Source organism: Lepisosteus oculatus, unplaced genomic scaffold, assembly GCF_040954835.1.
Source record: "Lepisosteus oculatus isolate fLepOcu1 unplaced genomic scaffold, fLepOcu1.hap2 HAP2_SCAFFOLD_40, whole genome shotgun sequence".
Lineage (NCBI taxonomy): Eukaryota > Metazoa > Chordata > Actinopteri > Semionotiformes > Lepisosteidae > Lepisosteus > Lepisosteus oculatus.
Genome location: NW_027167934.1, coordinates 2,502,881 through 2,528,622, shown reverse-complemented (window position 1 = coordinate 2,528,622; position 25,742 = coordinate 2,502,881). Strand labels below are relative to the sequence as shown.

Below are 25,742 nucleotides of genomic sequence, written 5' to 3'. Positions count from 1 at the left end.
CACAGTGTGGCCGGGTGTTTTCCGAGTTATCGCACGGATTGGGCACGCTCGCAAGCCGTGAGCCGCAGGCGATGAGCCCGGAGCTGAACGGGCCCCACTGGCTCGTTTGTAAGGCCAGGTGTATTGCCAACCACGACCGGCAGGGCAGAGGCCTTGAAGGCGGCCTGGGCTCCTGCAGCTGTGCAGCCACGCACTCTGGTTTCTCTTCATCTCGTACAAATCTTTATTTACTAAAAATTTCCATGGAGAGGAGTACGAATGAGTTCCCTGCAGTTTTTGTGCTTCCCTGCTTTCGGGTGGCGGGCAGCTGGGCTGGTCAAAGAGAGAAAACAAGCACGTTCGCAATCGCTCTTGTAATGGTGATTGTGGCCGTCTGCTCCGCGAGTCCTCGGTCTCCGGCCGTCTGATTGGCGCTCTTTTCTTTGGGGGGCGGGAAGTGTCCGGCCGCAGGGGATCTTGGGACCTCGCTTTTCATAGCGGCTTCCCAGAGTGCGTCGTTTCCGGCACAGTGTGGCTGGGTGTTTTCCGACTTATCGCACGGATTGGGCACGGCCGCAAGCTGAGAGCCGCAGGCGATGAGCCCGGAGCTGAACGGGCCCCACTGGCTAGTTTGTAAGGCCAGGTGCATTGCCAACCATGACCGGCAGCGCAGAGGCTTTGAAGGCGGCCTGGGCTCCTGCAGCTGTGCAGCCACGCACTCTGGTTTCTCTTCATCTCGTACAACTCTTTCGCCTTTTACTAAAGATTTCCGTGGAGAGGAGCATGAATGAGTTCCCTGCAATTTTTGTGATTTCCTGCTTTCGGGTCGCGGGCAGCTGGGCTGGTCAAAGAGAGAAAACAAGCACGTTCGCAATCGCTCTTGTAATGGTGATTGTGGCCGTCTGCTCCGCGAGTCCTCGATCTCCGGCCGTCTGATTGGCGCTCTTTTCTTTGGGGGGCGGGAAGTGTCCGGCCGCAGGGGAGCTTGGGACCTCGCTTTGCATAGCGGCTTCCCAGAGTGCGTCGTTTCCGGCACAGTGTGGCCGGGTGTTTTCCGAGTTATCGCACGGATTGGGCACGCTCGCAAGCCGTGAGCCGCAGGCGATGAGCCCCGAGCTGAACGGGCCCCACTGGCTCGTTTGTAAGATCTGCGGCAGATCGTATAAAGACGTTCAACTTTGTAACTACTGCACGCACAGGAAGCAGAATAAATTCCTCTTTCAAACTGTCAAAGGTTTGCTTTGCGAACGCTGCAGGACATCGCACAATCTGTTTTGAACGGGGACAAACGATTTCTTATGAGGCGCAGTAAATACAGACGTTTAAAAAGCTCCACTCATGCCGACGATGCAGCATGAAGAAGGGCAACCTAACGTTTGACAGACAAAAGCCGGGCGCCGCTACGAGCAATATGAAATCAAACTGACAGCACACGGCGTTTCGCGCTGACTCAAAAGTGATCTCGACAGACGCTGTTCTCTGCATAACGCTGAAAGAGCTAAAGAGTGTTTCTGTTGAGACGTAACAAGCTTGTTTCTTTCTACCATGATGTTACCATGACAAAATCTGTCTTTAAACACCTTGCTCAGTCTCTGACGAGACTGTCAAGAATTGCTTTCGCCGATTGTATTGCAAACCGGCGGAAGCGGGGTATTGGGAAAAGTTTTCAACTAGCAATAATCGCGCATCGGCTAAACCTCACAGGCTACGATACTGCCACTGCGCAAAGCTGACGGTTGCCAGGCAACCGCGTGGATCCTATGGAAATCGTTATCAATCGTCTCATGGCATGTCGTTGCTGTAACGCTTCATATTTGCGGCCGGACACTTCCCGCCCCCCAAAGAAAAGAGCACCAATCAGACAGGCGGAGACCGAGGACTCGCAGAGCAGACGGCCACAGTCGCAGTAATAAGAGTGATTGTGAGCGGTTTTGTTTTCTCTCTTTGACCAGCCCAGCTGCGCCCCACCCGAAGGCAGGAAAGCACAAAAATTGTATGGAACTCATTCATGCTCCTCTTCATGGAAATCTTTAGTAAAAGGCAAAAGATTTGTACGAGATGAAGAGAAACCAGAGTGCGTGGCTGGACAGCTGCAGGAGCCCAGGCTGCCTTCAAGGCCTCTGCCCTGCCGGTCGTGGTTGGCAATGCACCTGGCCTTACAAACGAGCCAGTGGGGCCCGTTCAGCTCCGGGCTCATCGCCTGCGGCTCTCGGCTTACCTGGCAGGGGAGATACCTTGATCAGCCTGTAGTTGGAGTAGTTGGATTGTTTTCTTGTTTTGTGGAAGCAGTGTTTGTTTTGCAGTTTGAGATGGCAACCTTTGGATCCCGCAAGAATGCTGTACGTTTTGAGCTTTTGGATGACCTGTTCATGGATCGTATGCAGTTCAGCAGAAAAGTGTTACAGAAGGAACTTGGCTTTGAACCTCGGCACTTGGATTTCATCTTTGCTCTCCCAGGTCAGAAAGCATTTGAGGTTGTATTTGGTACCTATCCTCTGTTTGAACAATGCGTGGATGTGTTTGAGGCAAAAAGAGGGAAAGTTCCTGCACTTGAGAAGATCAACTTGCAGCCTCTGACACAGAGAGAGAGGAAAACGGTGCATGTTGTTATGTTCTCGGAACTGGCAAAGACGGAGGACATTCACACCTGGCTTAACCAGTACTGCACCGTCCACCATGGAACTGAGGTTAGAGATGTTGACGGTATAAAAACAGGAGCAAGGAAATTCGAGGTTCGCTTACTACCGGACAATGTAAATGGAGGCTTAAGGCACCTGCCCTCTACAATCCGGCTGGGCGCCTGCAATGGCTATGTTTTTTATGTGGGACAACCAAAGGTGTGTCGGCGCTGTGGTGCTGTGGGACACCTGGCATCTTCCTGCACTGTGAAATGCTGCAAGACCTGTGGCAAACAGGGACATTTAGCCTCTGACTGTTCAATGCTGCCAAAGTGCAATTTATGTGGCTCGGAAGGACACGTTTTTAAGAACTGCCCTCACGCCTACGCCAATAAACTCAAAATGAGAAAGGATGACGCAGTGCTTGTTTCAGCCAAACCGGCCCGAAAAGCCAAAGCAAACAACAAGTCAAACAAAGAACCCTTGTTGGACAAAGAGTCTCAGCCTCCAGCCAGGATCAGTCCTGCTGTGGCTCCGGGGCCGGTGGAAGAGAAATCCACTACGCTCCCACAACCGCAGACTGCACCAGACAAGCACGAGGGTTTGAAAACCCCCGAGAACAGCGAGGACCCCTCCCCCACTCCTGCTCCTCAGAACGAGGGCCAGTGTGGGGCCCCCCGGTGGAGCGGGTCCAGCGACGATACCCAGGATTCAGCGGAGCTGCTTTTCTCAGACTCTGCAAGTGCTACAGATGCCCTCCTCTCCTCCATCCAGTCCATCACGGAGGATCTGCAACAGCTGGTGGGTGAGGGGGAAGAGGAGACTGGTGCATCGGCTGCACCCCTTTCCCCTCAGTGCTCCCAGGAGCTGGACTTGAGGAAAAGGAAAAATGACTCTGTTTTCTCCCCGGGCGAGGAGGAAGGAGAGAATGGCGATGGGGACAGCTGGAACCCCTCCACCCCTCCCTCTACCCCCTTCCTTGAAATGGACTCCGTGAATGCTTTTACTGCTGCCACCCTGATGAAGGCTCATTCAGAGGATGGCTGGCAGGAAATTGGTAAGAAGAAAAAGAAAAAGAAGAAGGTAACAGGTGAGACCGAAGAGAAATGTGTTTTGTAAAGACTGGTTCCACTTTCTTATGTAATATGGCTCTTAACATAATTTCTCTTAACACCAGAGGTATCAATGACGGAGTTAAATGTCAGTGTGTCTTTGATTACCTCCAGCAGAGAGAGGGAGATGTGTTGATGTTGCAGGAGTGTGCTTTAGCCTATCAAGAGAGGTATAAAAGCTTTGAAGATAGGTGGGATAAAGGGCCTTCTGTTTGGTCAGGGGACAATAACAACAGAGCCTCTGGCGTGGCCATTCTTTTCAAAGGATGGGCTTTCAAATTGAAAAGTATTCAGAGGGTCATAGATGGCAGGTTGCTGTGTGTGGATGTGGAATGGGGGACCGTTAACCTGCGGCTAATCAATGTGTATTGTCCTACTGACGTGGGAGGAAGGGTGGAGCTACTCAAGGCACTCTCTCCCCTATTGTTAAGTAGCACAGACGTGATAGTGGGAGGGGATTTTAATTGTATCTTAGAGCACAGAGACAGGCAGTCTAGCTCTCCGATAAAATTGGATTCCAGCTCACTGGCCCTGCAAAACTTAGTTCAAGACTTTAAACTCTCAGACACATATAGATGTATATATCCCACAACAGCAGGATATGCATGGTCAGGGAGGAATAGCAGCTCCAGAATTGACTATTGCTTTGTCTCAGAGAGAGTGAAAGTTGTTGGGGTCACTCTTCAGCCTGTCTTCTTCTCAGATCATCAGGCTTTAGGGTGTAGAGTGGAACTCCAGGGCGGGACTGTCTTTGGCCCAGGCCTCTGGAAACTCAACACAAAGCTGCTAGAGAACGAGGGGGTAGTATCCCGCTACAAGGAGAAACTATCACAGTGGCTGTCCTTGCAGTGTCTGTACGGGTCAGTAGGAGAGTGGTGGGAGGAGGTGAAGATGAGGACAAAGACCTTTTTCATGGCTGAGGGAAGGAAGGCTGCTGCCAGACGGAGAGGAGTGCTAGCCAGGAAACAGAGGCAGCTGCAGCGTCTCTACACGATGCTGCACAGTGGCTTCGATGTGCTCGAGGACATCCGGAGCATAGCCGAAGAAAGTAGTCGAGGAGTGCTGTTAAGAGGCAGAGTGCAGTTCTTGGAAGAAAATGAGAAGTGTACTCGCTTCTTTTTCAGGAAAGTGGTAGGCTCCAAGTCTGTCATGGAAAGTGTAGTTGATGAGGAGGGACGAGAGAGAACAGAGCCGAGTGCTATCCTCTCCTGCACCAAGGCCTTCTACTCAAGACTGTACAGCTCTACAGAGGTAAAGGATGAAGAAATTCATTTTTTTACCTCAAAGCTAGAAAACGTTTTGAGTGAAGAAGATAGGGAAGTACTTGAGAGGGATTTGACAGTAGAAGAGCTGAGACAGGCTATGGAGAGCTTACAGAAGGGGAAAACTCCAGGTGCTGACGGGCTCCCTAAAGAATTTTATTGCACCTTTTGGGATCTGCTTCAGGATCCGCTACTGGTCCTATTCGAGGAAAGCTATAAGACAGAATTGCTGCCTGACTCCTTAAGAGAAGGCACTATCTCTCTCTTGTTTAAGAAAGGAGCAAAAAATGACATAAAGAACTGGAGACCCCTCAGCCTGTTAGGCGTGGACACTAAGATCCTGTCCAAAGCCCTTTTCCTGCACCTACAAAATGTAGTGGCCTCACTGGTAGGGAAAGAACAGACTTGTGGGATAGCAGGACGCCTGATGAGCGACAACCTGGCCTTGTTGAGGGATGTCTGTCTGTACTCTGAGGATCGCTCCCTCCCTCTTTGCATTTTAGGTGTAGACCTAGAAAAGGCCTTTGACCGCCTAAACCGGCAGTACTTAACATCGGGACTTGAGCACATGAAGTTTGGCCCCATCATGAGAAAGTGGATTAACCTGCTGTACACAGGTAGCAACAGCAGAGTCATGGTTAATGGCAATAGATCACGCCCCTTTGAAGTCTGTTCAGGGGTGAGGCAGGGCTGCCCATTATCCCCCTTGTTATGCGTTTTGGCTATGGAGCCCTTAGCCTGTGCCTTGCGCCAGGATCAGGCCATTAATGGGATACCAGTGCCTGGAAGTGGGGGAGGAGAGGTAAAGACATCTCTATACATGGATGACGTCACCCTGCTCCTCTCTGACAATGCCTCAATTAGCAGAGCTCTGCAGTGCTGTGATCGTTTCTCTTTGGCTTCCTCCGCAAAAATTAACAAATCTAAGAGTGAGATTTTTTATCAGAACTGGAGGGAGCCAAAAGAAGGACATGATCTCAGGCTGCAAGAGAAGAGAATTAAGGTCCTGGGGGTGTATTTTGGAGAAGAGATGGGAACAGTAAATTGGCAGAACAAATTGCCAATCTTAAACAAAAAACTGATGCAATGGAAGGACCGAGACCTCACCATGACAGGGAAGGTGCTGGTCATCAAAGCCGAGCTCTTGCCTGTCTTGAATTTTCTGGCTTCTACCTTCCCAATCCCACACCGTGTTGCGGCGGTGATGAGGAGATTGATGTTTCAATTTCTATGGGGTGGGAAGCAGGAAAGACTCAGAAGGGAAATAATGTACAGGCCGCTACCCTCAGGGGGGAAGTCTGTCCCAGATATTGCTACGAAGCTGCTGTGCATTTTCCTGGCCTCTGTGCTGAGAGGCTTTGCAACAGCACCTGCAGCGCGTACCTGGACTTATTTTTCCAGGCTCTGGGTAGGTAGGGAGGTGTTCAGAGTGTGGGGTGTCAGACCCAAGCTGGACGTCCCACTCTCTGACACATGCCCTGCAATTTATGGGACAGTTAAAAGTTTTCTAAGATCTCACCCAATTGGCCATATTCCCCTCCGAGATGTCAGCGTCCAAAAACTGGAAGATTTCGTTGCACCCCAGAACAATAGGCAGACCCATGTGGGCATTTTAACATCAGCCCAAACAAGGAAGGTGTGGAAACACACATCCTCTAAGTTTCTGTGCAACATTCACAGAGATTTAGCCTGGAGTGTCGTCCACCAGTGCTTACCGGTACGAACTTTCTTGTACCGTAGGGGCCTCACCCCCAGCCCTCGCTGCGTTAGGGTGGGCTGCGGCGAGGAGGAGACTGTATCCCATCTCCTGTGGTCCTGCTTTTTTGCTAAGGCCTTCTGGGCACAGTTTGAAGATTGGTTGCTGGCTCTCTCGCCCCAATTTACCCTGACCGCTGCTTTTGTCATATACGGCATCTCTCCTGTCAAACTTCCTCCTGACGTGTTTGACAGGATCTGGGCCGTGGTGAACAGTGGGAAAGTTGCCCTGTGGAGAGTGAGGAACATGGGGCTGTTCAAAGGCATCGAGATCCCAGTCAAGGCAGCAGGTAGCCTGGCCCTGTTCATCACCCGAGAGAACTATTACCTCAGAGATCTGTGGAGAGAAGGGAGGGAGGAAGCAGAAAATCTGTGGGAAATAGAGAGCATAGGTCAATATCTCAAGAAACTGTGAAAAACATTATCAAGTTTAAGTAAAGAATGTGATTTGCACCAGAAAAAAAGAAAATTGTTGCTATGTAACTGTTACCATGTCAAAATGTAATGAGATGTGATCATATATACTGTTTTAAGTATGTATATGAATGTAAAGCTTTCTGATTTGTGATGTCCTGTATTTTTTTGTGAAAAGAAAATAAAGTTCTTAAAAATCGAAATCGGTTCACCCAGGGCGAGGCTCGGCCATTGCACTCCGGCTGTGCTGACCCCTGCGAATTCCCCAAATGTGGGAATCTCGACTGCATAATTTCTGGTAGTGGGGGACTGCGTTCGCGCTCTCCCCTGATGTGCTTGGTCCAAAATCAGATACGGGAGGGTTAGGACACCACGAGCTGCGTGGCTGCGGAAGGATCCCGGTTCGAAAGGAGTCGACGCCGCTGCTGGTTCTCGCTGGCTTTTAGTTAGGGGTCCGGAGAAGCATCTCAAGCTAGTTCCACTACTCCTTCCGGACGTTCATTCCCTTTTCAAAGTCAGTCGTTTTGCTATAGTCTGCGTTCTTTAGGCTGATTATCGAGGTTAGCCTTTATTTGGTCATGGGGGGCCTCGGTACTGTATGCTGAGTCTAAAGACAGTTTCACCCGTTTTCTGATTGCTCGGTTCTGTACCAGTGCAGACATGTCAAACAGTGAATGGCTGTACCTCTATTGTATCCGTGCTCAATGAATGAAATCGGTAACAAATGAATATATGTCTAGTTATACGAAAAACGAGTGGTTTATCGACTCATCTTCATTTGCAGATTTAGAGGCAGCTTCGATATTCGTTTTACAGACGGGTTTTTTTTTTGGAATATGGGTCACACACATGCCACAGCAACAAAACATCTCTAGAGATGAGGCTATAGATCACCTTTCCATCCTGCAGGTTTTCCTCCCAAAGCCTACGGCACCAACGGTGACCCCTGCTGGCCGGGAGAGCAAAAGCTTACAGCACCTGGTATTCCCAGGCAGTCTCCCATCCAAGTACTAACCAGGCCCGACGCTGCTTAGCTTCCGAGATCAGACGAGATCGGGCGTGTTCAGGGTGGTGTGGCCATAAGCGAAAGCCTCGGCGCCTGACTCGCTACTTGAAGCTGTGTGTGGCGGGGGTTCCGTGCCCCCCGAGCGGGACTGAAGGATCGTTCGTGTGCAACTCTTTGGAAAGGAGCTGCTTTCCAAATCGCATTGCATGCCTGGATGTTGGCGAATGCGCTCCCTTGTGTTGGCTCGTCCCGCACTGGAGGAGGACAAACAATCTGCACGGAGGAGCACCAGGCAAGTCTTCACCAGACAAAAACCTCCAGTGCACAGCACTCTGGAAACATTTCGGGGCTTTCGCGTGTTTATTTCAGCACGTAAAGCGCACCGGTCCAACACGTCGGCCGGGCGCGCGGCGCCTCCGCCCTCTTGTGGCCTTGCGGCGTCAGAGCAAGAGGCTCCTTCTCGCTGCCCTTCCGCTGTGTTGCAGGGCCCCGAGAGGGAACCCGGAGCGCGCACTTTGTGGGGGGCGGGGGACCGCGTTCGCGCTCTGCCCCCGGTCTCTTGCGCGAGTACTAAATCTCACGGACAGGGGGGCCTCGTCATTGATTGTTACAGGTGAGACGGGGATTAGGAGGAGACCCCGACTGATGGGTAAAGGGGAGCACTAACACCAGAGGGACACCCCCGGCGTCTCTTTTTGAGAGACGCCCTGGGGTTTCCTAATGGCCAAGGAGGGTCGGGACCTCGGTTTGACGCCTCCCCCGAAGGACGGCGCCTGTTTGTGCAGCAGAGTGTCGCCATCAGGAGGCTGGGGCGTAAGAGAGCCACACAGCCCGCAGGGTGAGCGCTCCCTACTGGTCCCAGTCACACCTCTTGCAGGAGCAGCAGCAACCGGAGCTTTTCCGGGGTGGAATCTCCCATCCGGGTGCCGGCCAGGCTCACACCTGCTGGGCTGCCCCGGGGGTGAGCCCAGTCGAGAGTCGCAGGGCCAGATCTAGTCACCGGGGAGAAACGATACAAGTGAAGGATTGCTCGGCTCTCGGCACTTGAAAAGACCGACAAATGTCTCGTTCCCGCCGGAGCTGAATGTACCCGCATGTGTGGTGTCGTCTTCTTCCCCCGCCCCGCTGTGTTTGCTGTATTGTCTCTGAAGCCGCCCCCCCCGAGACGAGACGGGCTGTTCCTGTGCCCCAATTAACACTTTACAGGTGCCATTCCCCGGCATTGTGGCCATTGTCGGTGCTCACATGCGATAAGATAAGGCGGAGGAGAGCGGGGCATGCCCAGCGGCAGACATTCAAGGAGGGGGCAGTGCGAGGTGAGGTGAGGTGCGACACGCCGGAGCCCCGACGCAGCTAATGCGGAGCACTTGTTGGACTGGCATCGAAAGGACGCGTGCGCACGGAGCGAGCCTTCCCTGCGGCGGAGCGCGGGAACTTTCTCCCCCCCTCCCGCTGCAGGAGTTGTGTGCACTGCAGCGGTGCCGAGAGAAAAGCACAGAAGGCAGCAGGCTCTGGAGAACAGGTAAGAGACGGAGCCTTGTGGGCAGGCGAGCAGGCCCGTTTTTTGGAAATTGCTGAAAAGGTTTGTTCGGTGTGTGGCAGGCGCACGTCGCGAGCTTGCGTGGCGATCTGCCGGTCTGGAGTTATGCAAATGAGGCCGAATTGCATCCCGGGACATGCTGCGAATGCGCAACGGCGACTGCAGATGTGTAGGAAACGGCGCGCTCGTTTTCTCTTTTTGCCCACACTTTTGAGTGTTAGTGTGGCGTGTGAGTGTGTGAAAGAGTGGGCCCAGCAGGAGGCGGTGGCGTGCGGGGCGAGGAGGTGGCCTAGGCTGCGCGATTTGTGCTGTGGGTGCGGGCCGCTTGCAGGGGCCTGTTTAACTCATACTTACCTGCCAGGGGAGATACCTTGATCAGCCTGTAGGTGGAGTAGTTGGATTGTTTTTCTTTTGTTGGAAGCAGTGTTCGATTTGCGGTTTTTGAAATGGCAACCTTTGGATCCCGTAAGAATGCTGTACGTTTTGAGCTCTTGGATGACCTCTTCATGGATCGTATGCAGTTCAGCAGAAAAGTGTTACAGAAGGAACTTGGTTTTGAACCTCGGCACTTGGATTTCATCTTCGCTCTCCCAGGTCAGAAAGCATTTGAGGTTGTATTTGCTACCTATCCTCTGTTTGAACAATGCGTGGATGTGTTTGAGGCAAAAAGAGGCAAAGTTCCTGCACTTGAGAAGATCAACTTGCAGCCTCTGACACAGAGAGAGAGGAAAACGGTGCATGTTGTTATGTTCTCGGAACTGGCAAAGACGGAGGACATTCACACCTGGCTTAACCAGTACTGCACCGTCCACCATGGAACTGAGGTTAGAGATGTTGATGGTATAAAAACAGGAGCAAGGAAATTCGAGGTTCGCTTGCTACCGGACAGCGTAAATGGAGGCTTAAGGCACCTGCCCTCTACAATCCGGCTGGGCGCCTGCAATGGCTATGTGTTTTATGTGGGACAACCAAAGGTGTGTCGGCGCTGTGGTGCTGTGGGACACCTGGCATCGTCCTGCACTGTGAAATGCTGCAAGACCTGTGGCAAACAGGGACATTTAGCCTCTGACTGTTCAATGCTGCCAAAGTGCAATTTATGTGGCTCGGAAGGACACGTTTTTAAGAACTGCCCTCAAGCCTACGCCAATAAACTCAAAATGAGAAAGGATGAGGCAGTGCTTGTTTCAGCCAAACCGGCCCGAAAATCCAAAGCAAACAACAAGTCCAACAAAGAACCCTTGTTGGACAAAGACTCTCAGCCTCCAGCCAGGATCAGTCCTGCTGTGGCTCCGGGGCTGGTGGAAGAGAAATCCACTACGCCCCCACAACCGCAGACTGCACCAGACAAGCACGAGGGTTTGAAAACCCCCGAGAACAGCGAGGACCCCTCCCCCACTCCTGCTCCTCAGAACGAGGGCCAGTGTGGGGCCCCCCGGTGGAGCGGGTCCAGCGAGGATACCCAGGATTCAGCGGAGCTGCTTTTCTCAGACTCTGCAAGTGCTACAGATGCCCTCCTCTCCTCCATCCAGTCCATCACGGAGGATCTGCAGCAGCTGGTGGGTGAGGGGGAAGAGGAGACTGGTGCATCGGCTGCACCCCTTTCCCCTCAGTGCTCCCAGGAGCTGGACTTGAGGAAAAGAAAAAATGACTCTGTTTTCTCCCCGAGCGAGGAGGAAGGAGAGCATGGCGATGGGGACAGCTGGAACCTCTCCACCCCTCCCTCTACCCCCTTCCTTGAAATGGACTCTGTGAACGCTTTTACTGCTGCCACCCTGATGAAGGCTCATTCAGAGGATGGCTGGCAGGAAATTGGTAAGAAGAAAAAGAAAAAGAAAAAGGTAACAGGTGAGACCGAAGAGAAATGTGTTTTGTAAAGACTGGTTCCACTTTCTTATGTAATATGGCTCTTAACATAATTTCTCTTAACACAAGAGGTATCAATGACAGAGTTAAATGCCAGTCTGTCTTTGATTACCTCCAGCAGAGAGAGGGAGATGTGTTGATGTTGCAGGAGTGTGCTTTAGCCTATCAAGAGAGGTATAAAAGTTTTGAAGATAGGTGGGATAAAGGGCCTTCTGTTTGGTCAGGGGACAATAACAACAGAGCCTCTGGCGTGGCCATTCTTTTCAAAGGATGGGCATTCAAATTGAAAAGTATTCAGAGGGTCATAGATGGCAGGTTGCTGTGTGTGGATGTGGAATGGGGGACCGTTAACCTGCGGCTAATCAATGTGTATTGCCCTACTGACGTAGGAGGAAGGGTGGAGCTACTCAAGGCACTCTCCCCCCTATTGTTATGCAGCACAGACGTGATAGTGGGAGGGGATTTTAATTGTATCTTAGAGCACACAGACAGGCAGTCTAGCTCGCCGATAAAATTGGATTCCAGCTCACTGGCCCTGCAAAACTTAGTTCAAGACTTTAAACTCTCAGACACATATAGATGTATATATCCCACAACAGCAGGATATACATGGTCAGGGAGGAATAGCAGCTCCAGAATTGACTATTGCTTTGTCTCCGAGAGAGTGAAAGTTGTTGGGGTCACTCTTCAGCCTGTCTTCTTCTCAGATCATCAGGCTTTAGGGTGTAGAGTGGAACTCCAGGGCGGGACTGTCTTTGGCCCAGGCCTCTGGAAACTCAACACAAAGCTGCTAGAGAACGAGGGGGTAGTATCCCGCTACAAGGAGAAACTATCACAGTGGCTGTCCTTGCAGTGTCTGTACGGGTCAGTAGGAGAGTGGTGGGAGGAGGTGAAGGTGAGGACAAAGGCCTTTTTCATGGCTGAGGGAAGGAAGGCTGCTGCCAGACGGAGAGGAGTGCTAGCCAGGAAACAGAGGCAGCTGCAGCGTCTCTACACGATGCTGCACAGTGGCTTCGATGTGCTCGAGGATATCGCCCTTTTAAAAAAGGACATCCGGAGCATAGCCGAAGAAAGTAGTCGAGGAGTGCTGTTAAGAAGCAGAGTGCAGTTCTTGGAAGAAAATGAGAAGTGTACTCGCTTCTTTTTCAGGAAAGTGGTAGGCTCCAAGACTGTCATGGAAAGTGTAGTTGATGAGGAGGGACGAGAGAGAACAGAGCCGAGTGCTATCCTCTCCTGCACCGAGGCCTTCTACTCAAGACTGTACAGCTCTACAGAGGTAAAGGATGAAGATATTCATTTTTTTACCTCAAAGCTAGAAAACATTTTGAGTGAAGAAGATAGGGAAGTACTTGAGAGGGATTTGACAGTAGAAGAGCTGAGACAGGCTATGGAGAGCTTACAGAAGGGGAAAACTCCGGGTGCTGACGGGCTCCCTAAAGAATTTTATTGCACCTTTTGGGATCTGCTTCAGGATCCGCTACTGCTCCTATTCGAGGAAAGCTACAAGACAGAATTGCTGCCTGACTCCTTAAGAGAAGGCACTATCTCTCTCTTGTTTAAGAAAGGAGCAAAAAATGACATAAAGAACTGGAGACCCCTCAGCCTGTTAGGCGTGGACACTAAGATCCTGTCCAAAGCCCTTTTCCTGCGCCTACAAAATGTAGTGGCCTCACTGGTAGGGAAAGAACAGACTTGTGGGATAGCAGGACGCCTGATGAGCGACAACCTGGCCTTGTTGAGGGATGTCTGTCTGTACTCTGAGGATCGCTCCCTCCCTCTGTGCATTTTAGGTGTAGACCTAGAAAAGGCCTTTGACCGCCTAAACCGGCAGTACTTAACATCGGTACTTGAGCACATGAAGTTTGGCCCCATCATGAGAAAGTGGATTAACCTGCTGTACACAGGTAGCAACAGCAGAGTCATGGTTAATGGCAATAGATCACGCACCTTTGAAGTCTGTTCAGGGGTGAGGCAGGGCTGCCCATTATCCCCCTTGTTATTCGTTTTGGCTATGGAGCCCTTAGCCTGTGCCTTGCGCCAGGATCAGGCCATTAATGGGATACCAGTGCCTGGAAGTGGGGGAGGAGAGGTAAAGACGTCTCTATACATGGATGACGTCACCCTGCTCCTCTCTGACAATGCCTCAATTAGCAGAGCTCTGCAGTGCTGTGATCGGTTCTCTTTGGCTTCCTCCGCAAAAATTAACACATCTAAGAGTGAGATTTTTTATCAGAACTGGAGGGAGCCAAAAGAAGGACATGATCTCAGGCTGCAAGAGAAGAGAATTAAGGTCCTGGGGGTGTATTTTGGAGAAGAGATGGGAACAGTAAATTGGCAGAACAAATTGCCAATCTTAAACAAAAAACTGATGCAATGGAAGGACCGAGACCTCACCATGACAGGGAAGGTGCTGGTCATCAAAGCCGAGCTCTTGCCTGTCTTGAATTTTCTGGCTTCTACCTTCCCAATCCCACACCGTGTTGCGGCGGTGCTGAGGAGATTGATGTTTCAATTTCTATGGGGTGGGAAGCAGGAAAGACTCAGAAGGGAAATAATGTACAGGCCGCTACCCTCAGGGGGGAAGTCTGTCCCAGATATTGCTACGAAGCTGCTGTGCATTTTCCTGGCCTCTGTGCTGAGAGGCTTTGCAACAGCACCTGCAGCGCGTACCTGGACTTATTTTTCCAGGCTCTGGGTAGGTAGGGAGGTGTTCAGAGTGTGGGGTGTCAGACCCAAGCTGGACGTCCCACTCTCTGACACATGCCCTGCAATTTATGGGACAGTTAAAAGTTTTCTAAGATCTCACCCAATTGGCCATATTCCCCTCCGAGATGTCAGCGTCCAAAAACTGGAAGATTTCGTAGCACCCCAGAACAATAGGCAGACCCCTGTGGGCATTTTAACATCAGCCCAAACAAGGAAGGTGTGGAAACACACATCCTCTAAATTTCTGTGCAACATTCACAGAGATTTAGCCTGGAGTGTCGTCCACCAGTGCTTACCGGTACGAACTTTCTTGTACCGTAGGGGCCTCACCCCCAGCCCTCGCTGCGTTAGGGTGGGCTGCGGCGAGGAGGAGACTGTGACCCACCTCCTGTGGTCCTGCTTTTTTGCTAAGGCCTTCTGGGCACAGTTTGAAGATTGGTTGCAGGCTCTCTCGCCCCAATTTACCCTGACCGCTGCTTTCATCATATACGGCATCTCTCCTGTCAAGCTTCCTCCTGACGTGTTTGACAGGATCTGGGCCGTGGTGAACAGTGGGAAAGACGCCCTGTGGAGAGTGAGGAACATGGGGCTGTTCAAAGGCATCGAGGTCCCAGTCAAGGCAGCAGGTAGCCTGGCCCTGTTCATCACCCGAGAGAACTATTACCTCAGAGATCTGTGGAGAGAAGGGAGGGAGGAAGCAGAAAATCTGTGGGAAATAGAGGGCATTGGACAGTATCTCAAGAAACTGTGAAAAACATTATCATGTTTAAGTAAAGAATGTGATTTGCACCAGAAAAAAAGAAATTGTTGCTATGTAACTGGTTCCGTGTCAAAATGTAATGAGATGTGATCATATATACTGTTTTAAGTATGTATATTAATGTAAAGCTTTCTGATTTGTGATTTCCTGTATTTTTTTGTGAAAAGAAAATAAAGTTCTTAAAAATCGAAATCGGTTCACCCAGGGCGAGGCTCGGCCATTGCACTCCGGCTGTGCTGACCCCTGCGAATTCCCCAAATGTGGGAATCTCGACTGCATAATTTCTGGTAGTGGGGGACTGCGTTCGCGCTCTCCCCTGATGTGCTTGGTCCAAAATCAGATACAGGAAGGTTAGGACACCACGAGCTGCGTGGCTGCGGAAGGATCCCGGTTCGACAGGAGTGGACGCCGCTGCTGGTTCTCGCTGGCTTTTAGTTAGGGGTCCGGAGAAGCATCTCAAGCTAGTTCCACTACTCCTTCCGGACGTTCATTCCCTTTTCAAAGTCAGTCGTTTTGCTGTAGTCTGCGTTCTTTAGGCTGATTATCGAGGTTAGCCTTTATTTGGTCATGGGGGGCCTCGGTACTGTATGCTGAGTCTAAAGACAGTTTCACCCGTTTTCTGATTGCTCGGTTCTGTACCAGTGCAGACATGTCAAACAGTGAATGGCTGTACCTCTATTGTATCCGTGCTCAATGAATGAAATCGGTAACAAATGAATATATGTCTAGTTATACGAAAAACGAGTGGTTTATCGACTCATCTTCATTTGCAGATTTAGAGGCAGCTTCGATATTCGTTTTACAGACGGGTTTTTTTTTTGGAATATGGGTCACACACATGCCACAGCAACAAAACATCTCTAGAGATGAGGCTATAGATCACCTTTCCATCCTGCAGGTTTTCCTCCAAAGCCTACGGCACCAACGGCGACCCCTGCTGGCCGGGAGAGCAAAAGCTTACAGCACCTGGTATTCCTAGGCAGTCTCCCATCCAAGTACTAACCAGGCCCGACGCTGCTTAGCTTCCGAGATCAGACGAGATCGGGCGTGTTCAGGGTGGTGTGGCTGAAAGCGAAAGCCCCGGCGCCTGACTCGCTACTTGAAGCTGTGTGTGGCGGGGGTTCCGTGCCCCCCGAGCGGGACTGAAGGATCGTTCGTGTGCAACTCTTTGGAAAGGAGCTGCTTTCCAAATCGCATTGCGTGCCTGGATGTTGGCGAATGCGCTCCCTTGTGTTGGCTCGTCCCGCACTGGAGGAGGACAAACAATCTGCACGGAGGAGCACCAGGCAAGTCTTCACCAGACAAAAACCTCCAGTGCACAGCACTCTGGAAACATTTCGGGGCTTTCGTGTGTTTATTTCAGCACGTAAAGCGCACCGGTCCAACACGTCGGCCGGGCACGCGGCGCCTCCGCCCTCTTGTGGCCTTGCGGCATCAGAGCAAGAGGCTCCTTCTCGCTGCCCTTCCGCTGTGTTGCAGGGCCCCGAGAGGGAACCCGGAGCGCGCACTTTGTGGGGGGCGGGGGACCGCGTTCGCGCTCTGCCCCCGGTCTCTTGCGCGAGTACTAAATCTCACGGACAGGGGGGCCTCGTCATTGATTGTTACAGGTGAGACGGGGATTAGGAGGAGACCCCGACTGATGGGTAAAGGGGAGCACTAACACCAGAGGGACACCCACGGCGTCTCTTTTTGAGAGACGCCCTGGGGTTTCCTAATGGCCAAGGAGGGTCGGGACCTCGGTTTGACGCCTCCCCCGAAGGACGGCGCCTGTTTGTGCAGCAGAGTGTCGCCATCAGGAGGCTGGGGCGTAAGAGAGCCACACAGCCCGCAGGGTGAGCGCTCCCTACTGGTCCCAGTCACACCTCTTGCAGGAGCAGCAGCAACCGGAGCTTTTCCGGGGTGGAATCTCCCATCCGGGTGCCGGCCAGGCTCACACCTGCTGGGCTGCCCCGGGGGTGAGCCCAGTCGAGAGTCGCAGGGCCAGATCTAGTCACCGGGGAGAAACGATGCAAGTGAAGGATTGCTCGGCTCTCGGCACTTGAAAAGACCGACAAATGTCTCGTTCCCGCCGGAGCTGAATGTACCCGCATGTGTGGTGTCGTCTTCTTCCCCCGCCCCGCTGTGTTTGCTGTATTGTCTCTGAAGCCGGCCCCCCCGAGACGAGACGGGCTGTTCCTGTGCCCCAATTAACACTTTACAGGTGCCATTCCCCGGCATTGTGGCCATTGTCGGTGCTCACACGCGATAAGATAAGGCGGAGGAGAGCGGGGCATGCCCAGCGGCAGACATTCAAGGAGGGGGTAGGGCGAGGTGAGGTGAGGTGCGACACGCCGGAGCCCCGACGCAGCTAATGCGGAGCACTTGTTGGACTGGCATCGAAAGGACGTGTGCGCACGGAGCGAGCCTTCCCTGCGGCGGAGCGCGGGAACTTTCTCCCCCCCTCCCGCTGCAGGAGTTGTGTGCACTGCAGCGGTGCCGAGAGAAAAGCACAGAAGGCAGCAGGCTCTGGAGAGCAGGTAAGAGACGGAGCCTTGTGGGCAGGCGAGCAGGCCCGTTTTTTGGAAATTGCTGAAAAGGTTTGTTCGGTGTGTGGCAGGCGCACGTCGCGAGCTTGCGTGGCGATCTGCCGGTCTGGAGTTATGCAAATGTGGCCGAATTGCATCCCGGGACATGCTGCGAATGCGCAACGGCGACTGCAGATGTGTAGGAAACGGCGCGCTCGTTTTCTCGTTTTGCCCACACTTTTGAGTGTTAGTGTGGCGTGTGAGTGTGTGAAAGAGTGGGCCCAGCAGGAGGCGGTGGCGTGCGGGGCGAGGAGGTGGCCTAGGCTGCGCGATTTGTGCTGTGGGTGCGGGCCGCTTGCAGGGGCCTGTTTAACTCATACTTACCTGGCAGGGGAGATACCTTGATCAAGAAGGAGGTTCACCCAGGGCGAGGCTCGGCCATTGCACTCCGGCTGTGCTGACCCCTGCGAATTCCCCAAATGTGGGAATCTCGACTGCATAATTTCTGGTAGTGGGGGACTGCGTTCGCGCTCTCCCCTGATGTGCTTGGTCCAAAATCAGATACGGGAGGGTTAGGACACCACGAGCTGCGTGGCTGCGGAAGGATCCCGGTTCAACAGGAGTGGACGCCGCTGCTGGTTCTCGCTGGCTTTTAGTTAGGGGTCCGGAGAAGCATCTCAAGCTAGTTCCACTACTCCTTCCGGACGTTCATTCCCTTTTCAAAGTCAGTCGTTTTGCTGTAGTCTGCGTTCTTTAGGCTGATTATCGAGGTTAGCCTTTATTTGGTCATGGGGGGCCTCGGTACTGTATGCTGAGTCTAAAGACAGTTTCACCCGTTTTCTGATTGCTCGGTTCTGTACCAGTGCAGACATGTCAAACAGTGAATGGCTGTACCTCTATTGTATCCGTGCTCAATGAATGAAATCGGTAACAAATGAATATATGTCTAGTTATACGAAAAACGAGTGGTTTATCGACTCATCTTCATTTGCAGATTTAGAGGCAGCTTCGATATTCGTTTTACAGACGGGGTTTTTTTTTTTGAATATGGGTCACACACATGCCACAGCAACAAAACGTCTCTAGAGATGAGGCTATAGATCACCTTTCCATCCTGCAGGTTTTCCTCCCAAAGCCTACGGCACCAACGGCGACCCCTGCTGGCCGGGAGAGCAAGAGCTTATAGCACCTGGTATTCCCAGGCAGTCTCCCATCCAAGTACTAACCAGGACCAACCCTGCTTAGCTTCCAAGATCAGACGAGATCAGGCGTGTTCAGGGTGGTGTGGCCGTAAGCGAAAACCCCGCCACCTGACTCGCTACTTGAAGCTGTGTGTGGCGGGGGCTCCGTGTCCCCCGAGCGGGACTGAAGGATCGTTCGTGTGCAACTCTTTGGAAAGGAGCTGCTTTCCAAATCGCATTGCGTGCCTGGATGTTGGCGAATGCGCTCCCTTGTGTTGGCTCGTCCCGCACTGGAGGAGGACAAACAATCTGCACGGAGGAGCACCAGGCAAGTCTTCAGTGCACAGCCCTCTTGCTGCCCCTGCAGCTGCTTCACTTTTCCCTTTAGTTGCCATCGATTTTTTTGTAGTGCTATACATATACGATTGAGGTATCTTAGAATTCTCCTTCGAAGACCCAGCACTCTCTTTTCTTTTCCCAGTGTTACTCATATCGGACTTTTTAAACCTAAAAAAAAATCGTTTTTTCTTTCAATTATAACTGAAGTTTAAACAACTAGTGTTAAGTCCTTATTTTTCTGTAGTCAAAAAAAGCAAAAATTAACATTCAGGTCATGAAAAACTCAAAAAAACTCCCCAACCACTAAAGTTTACCTCCCACCTGAGCACCATCTTGAACGCCCCTACCACCAGAGAATGCTCACGATTTCGGAAGCTGTCTCCGGGACGTGCTGATTCCACACATCCTGAATAAATCATGATATTGTTAGTTGCTGTAGCTAGACGTTCAAATGAGTTTCATGGCCAGATGGACTGTTTCCTCCAGCGGTATAATATTGCAGTGAGACAGCACGATGCCTGCACGACTATGTCACGCTAAACGCCACAGATTGTGTTTTTCCGTTCGTGTCAGTCGTCCCGCAGCCACGGGAAGTGGGACACAAACATGCTGCAATGCTTTCAAGACGTTAGGATTTGTTTGTGCAACATCCAAGAAGAGTACTTGTGGCTTGAATGTGAACTGTACGTGCCCGCCCCCTTTCCTCTGTAGTGCATGAGTTCCTCCCGGCACGCCCTTCGTCATTGTTCTGTCATCTTGTATTTAAAGGGTTGTATTTCTGCTGCTGAAAATAAGCAACGGTTTTCTCACAACGCCCTTTGTTCCCAACGGAGCCCTTGTCTGTCATGAAATTCTTCAAAACCTCAAGCTAGAAGAAGAAGAAGACGACAAATATGAAGCGTTATAGCAACGACATGCCATGAGACGATCGATAACGATTTCCATAGGATCCCCGCGGTTGCCTGGCAACCGTTAGCTTTGCGCAGTGGCAGTATCGTAGCTTGTGAGGTTTATCCGAGGCGCGATTATTGCTAGTTGAAAACTTTTCCCAATACCCCACTTCCGCCGGTTTGCAATACAATCGGCGAAAGCAATTTTTGACAGTCTCGTCAGAGACTGAGCAAGGTGTTTAAAGACAGATTTGGTCACGGTGATATCATGGTAGAAAGAAACGGTCTTTAGCTCTTTCAGCTTTATGCAGAGAACAGCGTCTGTCGAGATTACTTTTGTGTCAGCGCGAAACGCCGTGTGCTGTCAGTATGATTTCATATTGCTCGTAGCGGCGCCTGGCTTTTGTCTGTCAAACGTTAGGTTGCGCTTCTTCATGCTGCATCGTCGGCATGAGTGGAGCATTTTAAACGTCTGTACTTACTGCGCCCCATAAGAAATCGTTTGTCCCCATTCAAAAGAGATTGTGCGATGTCCTGCAGCGTTCGCAAAGCAAACCTTTGACAGTTTGAAAAGAGGAATTTATTCTGCTTCCTGTGCGTGCAGTAGTTACAAAGTTGAACGTCTTTACACGATCTGCTGCAGTTTTCAGTGGGTGGGCTTTGTCAAATGGCTTGGAAAAACGCACTGTGTTTCGGCTCGGGAAACATCATGAGCAGTGTCCTGCATGTTTTCTGTGTATAGCTGTCTTTTAACGCATACAGAATTCATTCGAAATCATTGATTTCTCCAATTAACAAGGGTCCCTTTTTGAACCTGCCAGAAGCATTCTTTCAATGTAACAGATTTACTCCGGGGAAGAGCAGCATGACATTGAGAGTAGCTCAAGCTTTCAGCACCTTTATCTGACTGCATGTATGCAGACACTGCTCAGAATCCCCTGTAAGATTCTCCTTCAATTCCGTTTTGCAGTGCTTTAGCTCTTTCAAAAGGCTTCGTTTTGCTAGTCACAATCCAAGGCTCATGACAGCATTTGAAAACATTCGCTAATGCGTTGGCCGGGAATCGAACCTGGGTTAACTGCTTTGAAGGCAGCTATGCGCAACACTGGCTCGCTCCAGAATAAATCTCACGTCGAGGACATATTTTTTTCCATTTTACCGTGAGTCGGGCTCAGCTGCACAGAGGAGAGAGCAGAGCAATGAGGTCACGGGGACAGGGGAGTCACACGCTGGCGGTTTGAATACGCGGAAGATCACTGAGGGATCCACAGTATATGGACCCTCCGTGCGCCATCAGTCCGCACTCCGTACTCTGAATCCTGCCATCCGAGTTAAGATCTCGGCGGAACCTGAGGCGCAGTTCCTTCTTAAAACGTAATCTGGTGAGCATTTCTAGAATCGTACTTGTATAGATGCAGCCTTTAATGTGTTGCTAGGTTAAAATTGATGACTTCTTGTATTTCAGTAGGCAACTGCCCTCTTGATTTCGGATTTAATTTCTTTATTACAGGGGCACTTTTATGAAGACAGAGTCATGTTCAGGTACTTTGCTTGATGGAGGAAGCTCATTTCGGACTCTGTGATCTGCTCACCTGGAAAGGTCTGCTATACTACTACAAGAGAGAAGTAGAGTCTGGAAGAAGGGACAATTTTATGATGCTTTGGAAGATAATGTTTTTTTTTTATACTGAAAATGAAAGGTAGTTGTTTCTATATGGACTCAGTCTTTGGAATTTGTATATATATATTTCAGTGATCCCTCAGCCATTCCTTCTGTATTGTAATTCAATTTCTCTTTTAAAATTCCTTCCCCACTTCTAGGACCTGCAGTTGCTGAACTCCACAATGGCTTCTATTGGAAAGTCTGTGACTGAGACCAAGTAAGTGTTCACTTTTTTATGAAACCATTATTTATTTAGGAGCAATGAGCAATTCTTATATAAATGCAATAAAATCATTATGCTCAAACTATGAGAGAGAAAATTAAGGATAATTTAAGAAATCAGTCTTAGCTTGTTTCTATACACAGATGGTATTATTTATTTTCAAAGGAAACCCGCGAGGATTCCCCTGGTGTGCAAGATGTGCCTGAATACTCTTGATCAGCTTCCTGCTCACTTGAAGAGGGCGTGTATGAAGCACGCCACGGCAGAAAAGATCAGGATGGCCTCTCAACAGGCGAGGGAGGACATGATGAATCACCTGAAGAACGGGGTCATCGTGGATTACCACAGAATAGAGATCGTGTCTGGTGAGGCAAACAGGATAGTGGTTGTAAGACTGCTAGAGTCCTTGGGCCTTTTTGTACATGGGAAGCCTGAAGACACATTGGCAAGGTGAGATATTTTTAATCTGTAAGGCTTCTGTAGTTTCTTTTTGAAATCATTGTTACAACATATTATGTAAAAGCATGTTGAAAAGAATCTACCTGCATTCCAGCGGCCCTGAGCAAGAGGCCGCTGTCCAGGAGGAAGAGATGCCAGAGGTTGCTCTAGAAACTGAAACAGAAGCGGATAAGGAAGGGGAAGATGTGAGCTCTGAAGAACTCTATCAGCAGTAAGACTTTTTATTATTCAGATGTATCTATTTTTTACTAAAATTCTAATTTGTCTTATAGGTATAAAATGTTTAAACCGGTGTTTTATATCCTTACAGGCCCTGAGTAGTTAAAAAGTATCAGCAGGCCGGAAGAGAGTGGCCCAAGCTGGACTCTATAGAAAGCACTCCCTGGATGCTCCTCTCCTGATTGGATTCAAACAGTACCTTACCAAGGATCTGGGAGTGGCAAATTATTCTCAGGAGGTATTTATTTTTTAAAGGCATTTAAAATTAAGCAATGGTATCTTCATTGTAAATGTTTTTATTTCTTAGCTTAAAATTCACCCATGTGAAATGATGTCAGCCATAAACATCATGACTCTATATTTCCTACCTGAATCTATTCTACTTAAATTATTACATTATACACAATTTGAGTTCATTTTAAAAAGTAAAAGGTAATGAAAGGAATGCATTTTCATAAGAAAGATAATACCGATATGCATGTGATAATCTTCCTTATATCATGTAGTGCATCATTTGGACACTTTGTGGGCTTCAAATACAAAGAAAATCATGTTCTATGGTACAAGATAAATACAAAACTTAAGCTTTTATTTTAATTAGATTTCTTTATAAAGCATAAGCAATCATTTATTACATCGCTTCTTGAATTAAATCTTTTGACAAGAGGTAAGACTTCTGTTACATTTAAACCCATGTTTAGCTGTGTTTTTTAGATTTAACTGAACCAATTTCTGTGTGTGATAATGTCCTTGAATTCTGACAACATCACACTAAATTACATGATATAAAACAGCTAATGTTTCTAGAGATAAAGTTTCTGAGATGCTTCTAATTACTTTTTATTACCAGGGACAGTTTAATTCACCTTGTACAGTACTGTAAGACCAAGATGCTTTTTTTAAAAGTTATTTAACATTTTATAGAACTTTGTCTACTATGGCAACATGATGTGCTTGGTGAAACTTGGAAAAATACTGCTTGGCCACTTATCTTAAGATAAAGATAGGATAAAGGTTTATCTTTTGCACCTACCTGACCCCCAGGGAAGGCCAATGCTTTCTAAGTTGATGGTTCCCTACAGTAGACTGTACTTTAATTTCAAAGGTAATGTATATTGACCCAAATCAGTTTTGGAATCCAATCTACTGACGAGATGGAGCACATCCTTTTTTCAGGATTTTAGCATCATACGTTTGGTATATTTAGTCCCTAATGCTAAAAGAAATGATCATAGAACATTTGGACACTTTGTGGGCTTGAAATACAAAGCAAATCATGTTCTATGGTACAAGATAAATACAAAACTTAAGCTTTTATTTTAATTAGATTTGTTTATAAAGCATAAGCAATCATTTATTACATTAATATATGTAAAAATAACATTTTAGCATCATATGTTTAGTATATTTAGTCCCTAATGCCGAAAGAAATGATCATTTGTTTAACATGCACGGGTCTGTCTCAAAGGATGCAGTACTCCTGAAGGGTCTCAAACCCTACATTTTGGATGCCTAGCTGTATCCCTCACTTGTGGCACCTCAGAATGACTTCTAACCTTACCTGTGGTGTATTCAGTCCCTATTGCTCAATGCACAGTGTACATACTGCATACATGTGTCTTGAGAATGAGAAATGGGCCCCTGAGACAGTCATTTGCCTGTTTCACAAACAGGGACCTGGACCTGGACCTAGACCTAGACCCGGCCCGTACAGGGCTCAAACCCACGACCTTGGTGTTATTAGCACCACGCTCTAACCAACTGAGCTAACCTGCCTCACGACAGTGCTCCTCTCTGTGCTGCAAAAAATCAAACTCAGGGAATTTCTTTTGTCCTCCTTTGAATAGAAAGCCGTGTAATTCAGTGTACGGGCTTTCTCGTGCAGTTTCATGGTTCTTGTAACCCAAATCCTACACTGGCCTGAAGTGCCCCCCCATTTCACAGCATTTTTCAGCTGATTTAAAATGTACCTAAAGGAGAAGCATTATTGAAGACCATCAATTACCAAGAGCTTTTGTCAAAGGTTTTGGTGGTCATTTTGAATGACCACATAGCGCTGTGACCTCGGTTTTACATCTCATCCAAAAGACAGCACCCTTTTACAACACAGCATCTCCGTCACTATACTGGGGCATTGGGACCCGCACAGACCTCAGGGTGAGCGCCCCCCCGCCGGCACCATTAACACCACTTCCAGCTGGAAGCTTTGTTTTTCCCTGTAGCTCATCCTCATCCAGGAACTGACCTGGCTCACACCTGCTTAGCTTCAGTGGGTTTTTTGAGTTGCGAGTTGCAAGGGGATGCAAGTGATGGAGCCGCTTGCTGCAAAAGCCACTGCATTGGCCGGGAATCGAACCCGAGCCTCCCACGTGACAGGCGAGAATTCTACCACTGAACCACCAATGCTCAGTGCCTGGGCCTTCAAAAAAGAAGGTTTTTTGGTGCTCTGTGCAAAACGCGTCGACATCTGCTTCCAGCTGCAAAATGCCATTTGCGGACGCTGAAGAACTTATTTCCAAGGCAGCGGGTACAAGCGATTGGGCGTTTTAAAACCACCAGGAACAGCAAAGAGGCGCGCTTCTTTGCTTGTGCCGAAACAAACCGACTGAAGGCGGACAATGTAGTCGGCAGGATTGGAACCTGTGCGGGGAGACCCCAATGGATTTCTAGTCCATCGCCTTAACCACTCAGCCACAACTACAGCAAGCCCCACTGCCGCTGTGTTCTTGCTACAATCTTACCTGGATCGCGAGGCGCCGGCGGAAGCCTATTTCAAAGTCGTTCTCCGTTTCAAAAAAACATAATACAAGCCTTGCAGACAGACACGCCTCAGAGGACTTAAGGGTGGCTTCATGTCAGAATGATAAAGTCTCCCCGTCCGGACATGAAAATGCCACTTTGTTACACACAAAAAAAGAATCAACAACAGAGAAATGCCCACAAGCATTTGAAAAGCCGCACCACGTCGCACTTGAAATAGCTCTTACATTAGTGGTAGACACAGGAATCGCCTTTTTCTTTACGCTCTTACCAACGCGATGGAAAGCAAAACAAAGCAAAGCAGAGCAAAACAAAACAAACAAACGAAAACCCTCACGTCCTGCACTTGCATATAACGCCGTTACGTGCCCAAGCGGTATTGTACGTCATCCTAGCACTGCACCCCGGGTCGTACGGTATATGGGAACGAGCACACCCCACGAATCGTCTCGAATCACTCCCTACAGCTGTAAGGCGCCTTGAAGCGTG

The 25,742-nt window shown here is 49.7% G+C and overlaps 11 non-coding genes and 1 pseudogene across 11 annotated transcripts; 6 read left to right on the top strand and 6 right to left on the bottom strand.

Annotated features, from left to right (window-relative positions):
• Positions 1-190: 190 nt before the first annotated feature.
• Positions 191-301, top strand: LOC138228431 (U5 spliceosomal RNA; annotated as a pseudogene).
• Positions 302-694: 393 nt separating this feature from the next.
• Positions 695-809, top strand: LOC138228397 (U5 spliceosomal RNA). Its single transcript, XR_011185477.1, has one exon. It is a non-coding gene; the product is annotated as a U5 spliceosomal RNA (small nuclear RNA).
• Positions 810-1,568: 759 nt separating this feature from the next.
• Positions 1,569-1,710, bottom strand: LOC138228254 (U4 spliceosomal RNA). Its single transcript, XR_011185340.1, has one exon. It is a non-coding gene; the product is annotated as a U4 spliceosomal RNA (small nuclear RNA).
• A 230-nt stretch (positions 1,711-1,940) lies between these two features.
• LOC138228366 (U5 spliceosomal RNA) lies at positions 1,941-2,057 on the bottom strand. Its single transcript, XR_011185446.1, has one exon. It is a non-coding gene; the product is annotated as a U5 spliceosomal RNA (small nuclear RNA).
• Positions 2,058-7,300: 5,243 nt separating this feature from the next.
• LOC138228132 (U1 spliceosomal RNA) lies at positions 7,301-7,470 on the top strand. Its single transcript, XR_011185226.1, has one exon. It is a non-coding gene; the product is annotated as a U1 spliceosomal RNA (small nuclear RNA).
• Positions 7,471-8,106: 636 nt separating this feature from the next.
• LOC138228246 (5S ribosomal RNA) lies at positions 8,107-8,225 on the bottom strand. Its single transcript, XR_011185332.1, has one exon. It is a non-coding gene; the product is annotated as a 5S ribosomal RNA (ribosomal RNA).
• Positions 8,226-15,164: 6,939 nt separating this feature from the next.
• Positions 15,165-15,334, top strand: LOC138228131 (U1 spliceosomal RNA). Its single transcript, XR_011185225.1, has one exon. It is a non-coding gene; the product is annotated as a U1 spliceosomal RNA (small nuclear RNA).
• A 635-nt stretch (positions 15,335-15,969) lies between these two features.
• LOC138228437 (5S ribosomal RNA) lies at positions 15,970-16,088 on the bottom strand. Its single transcript, XR_011185514.1, has one exon. It is a non-coding gene; the product is annotated as a 5S ribosomal RNA (ribosomal RNA).
• A 1,807-nt stretch (positions 16,089-17,895) lies between these two features.
• Positions 17,896-18,059, top strand: LOC138228097 (U1 spliceosomal RNA). Its single transcript, XR_011185193.1, has one exon. It is a non-coding gene; the product is annotated as a U1 spliceosomal RNA (small nuclear RNA).
• A 637-nt stretch (positions 18,060-18,696) lies between these two features.
• On the bottom strand, positions 18,697-18,815 carry LOC138228443 (5S ribosomal RNA). The gene has a single exon (XR_011185520.1). It is a non-coding gene; the product is annotated as a 5S ribosomal RNA (ribosomal RNA).
• Positions 18,816-20,013: 1,198 nt separating this feature from the next.
• Positions 20,014-20,155, top strand: LOC138228240 (U4 spliceosomal RNA). The gene has a single exon (XR_011185326.1). It is a non-coding gene; the product is annotated as a U4 spliceosomal RNA (small nuclear RNA).
• A 4,673-nt stretch (positions 20,156-24,828) lies between these two features.
• On the bottom strand, positions 24,829-24,899 carry trnad-guc (transfer RNA aspartic acid (anticodon GUC)). The gene has a single exon. It is a non-coding gene; the product is annotated as a tRNA-Asp (tRNA).
• Between the last annotated feature and the right edge of the window lie 843 nt (positions 24,900-25,742).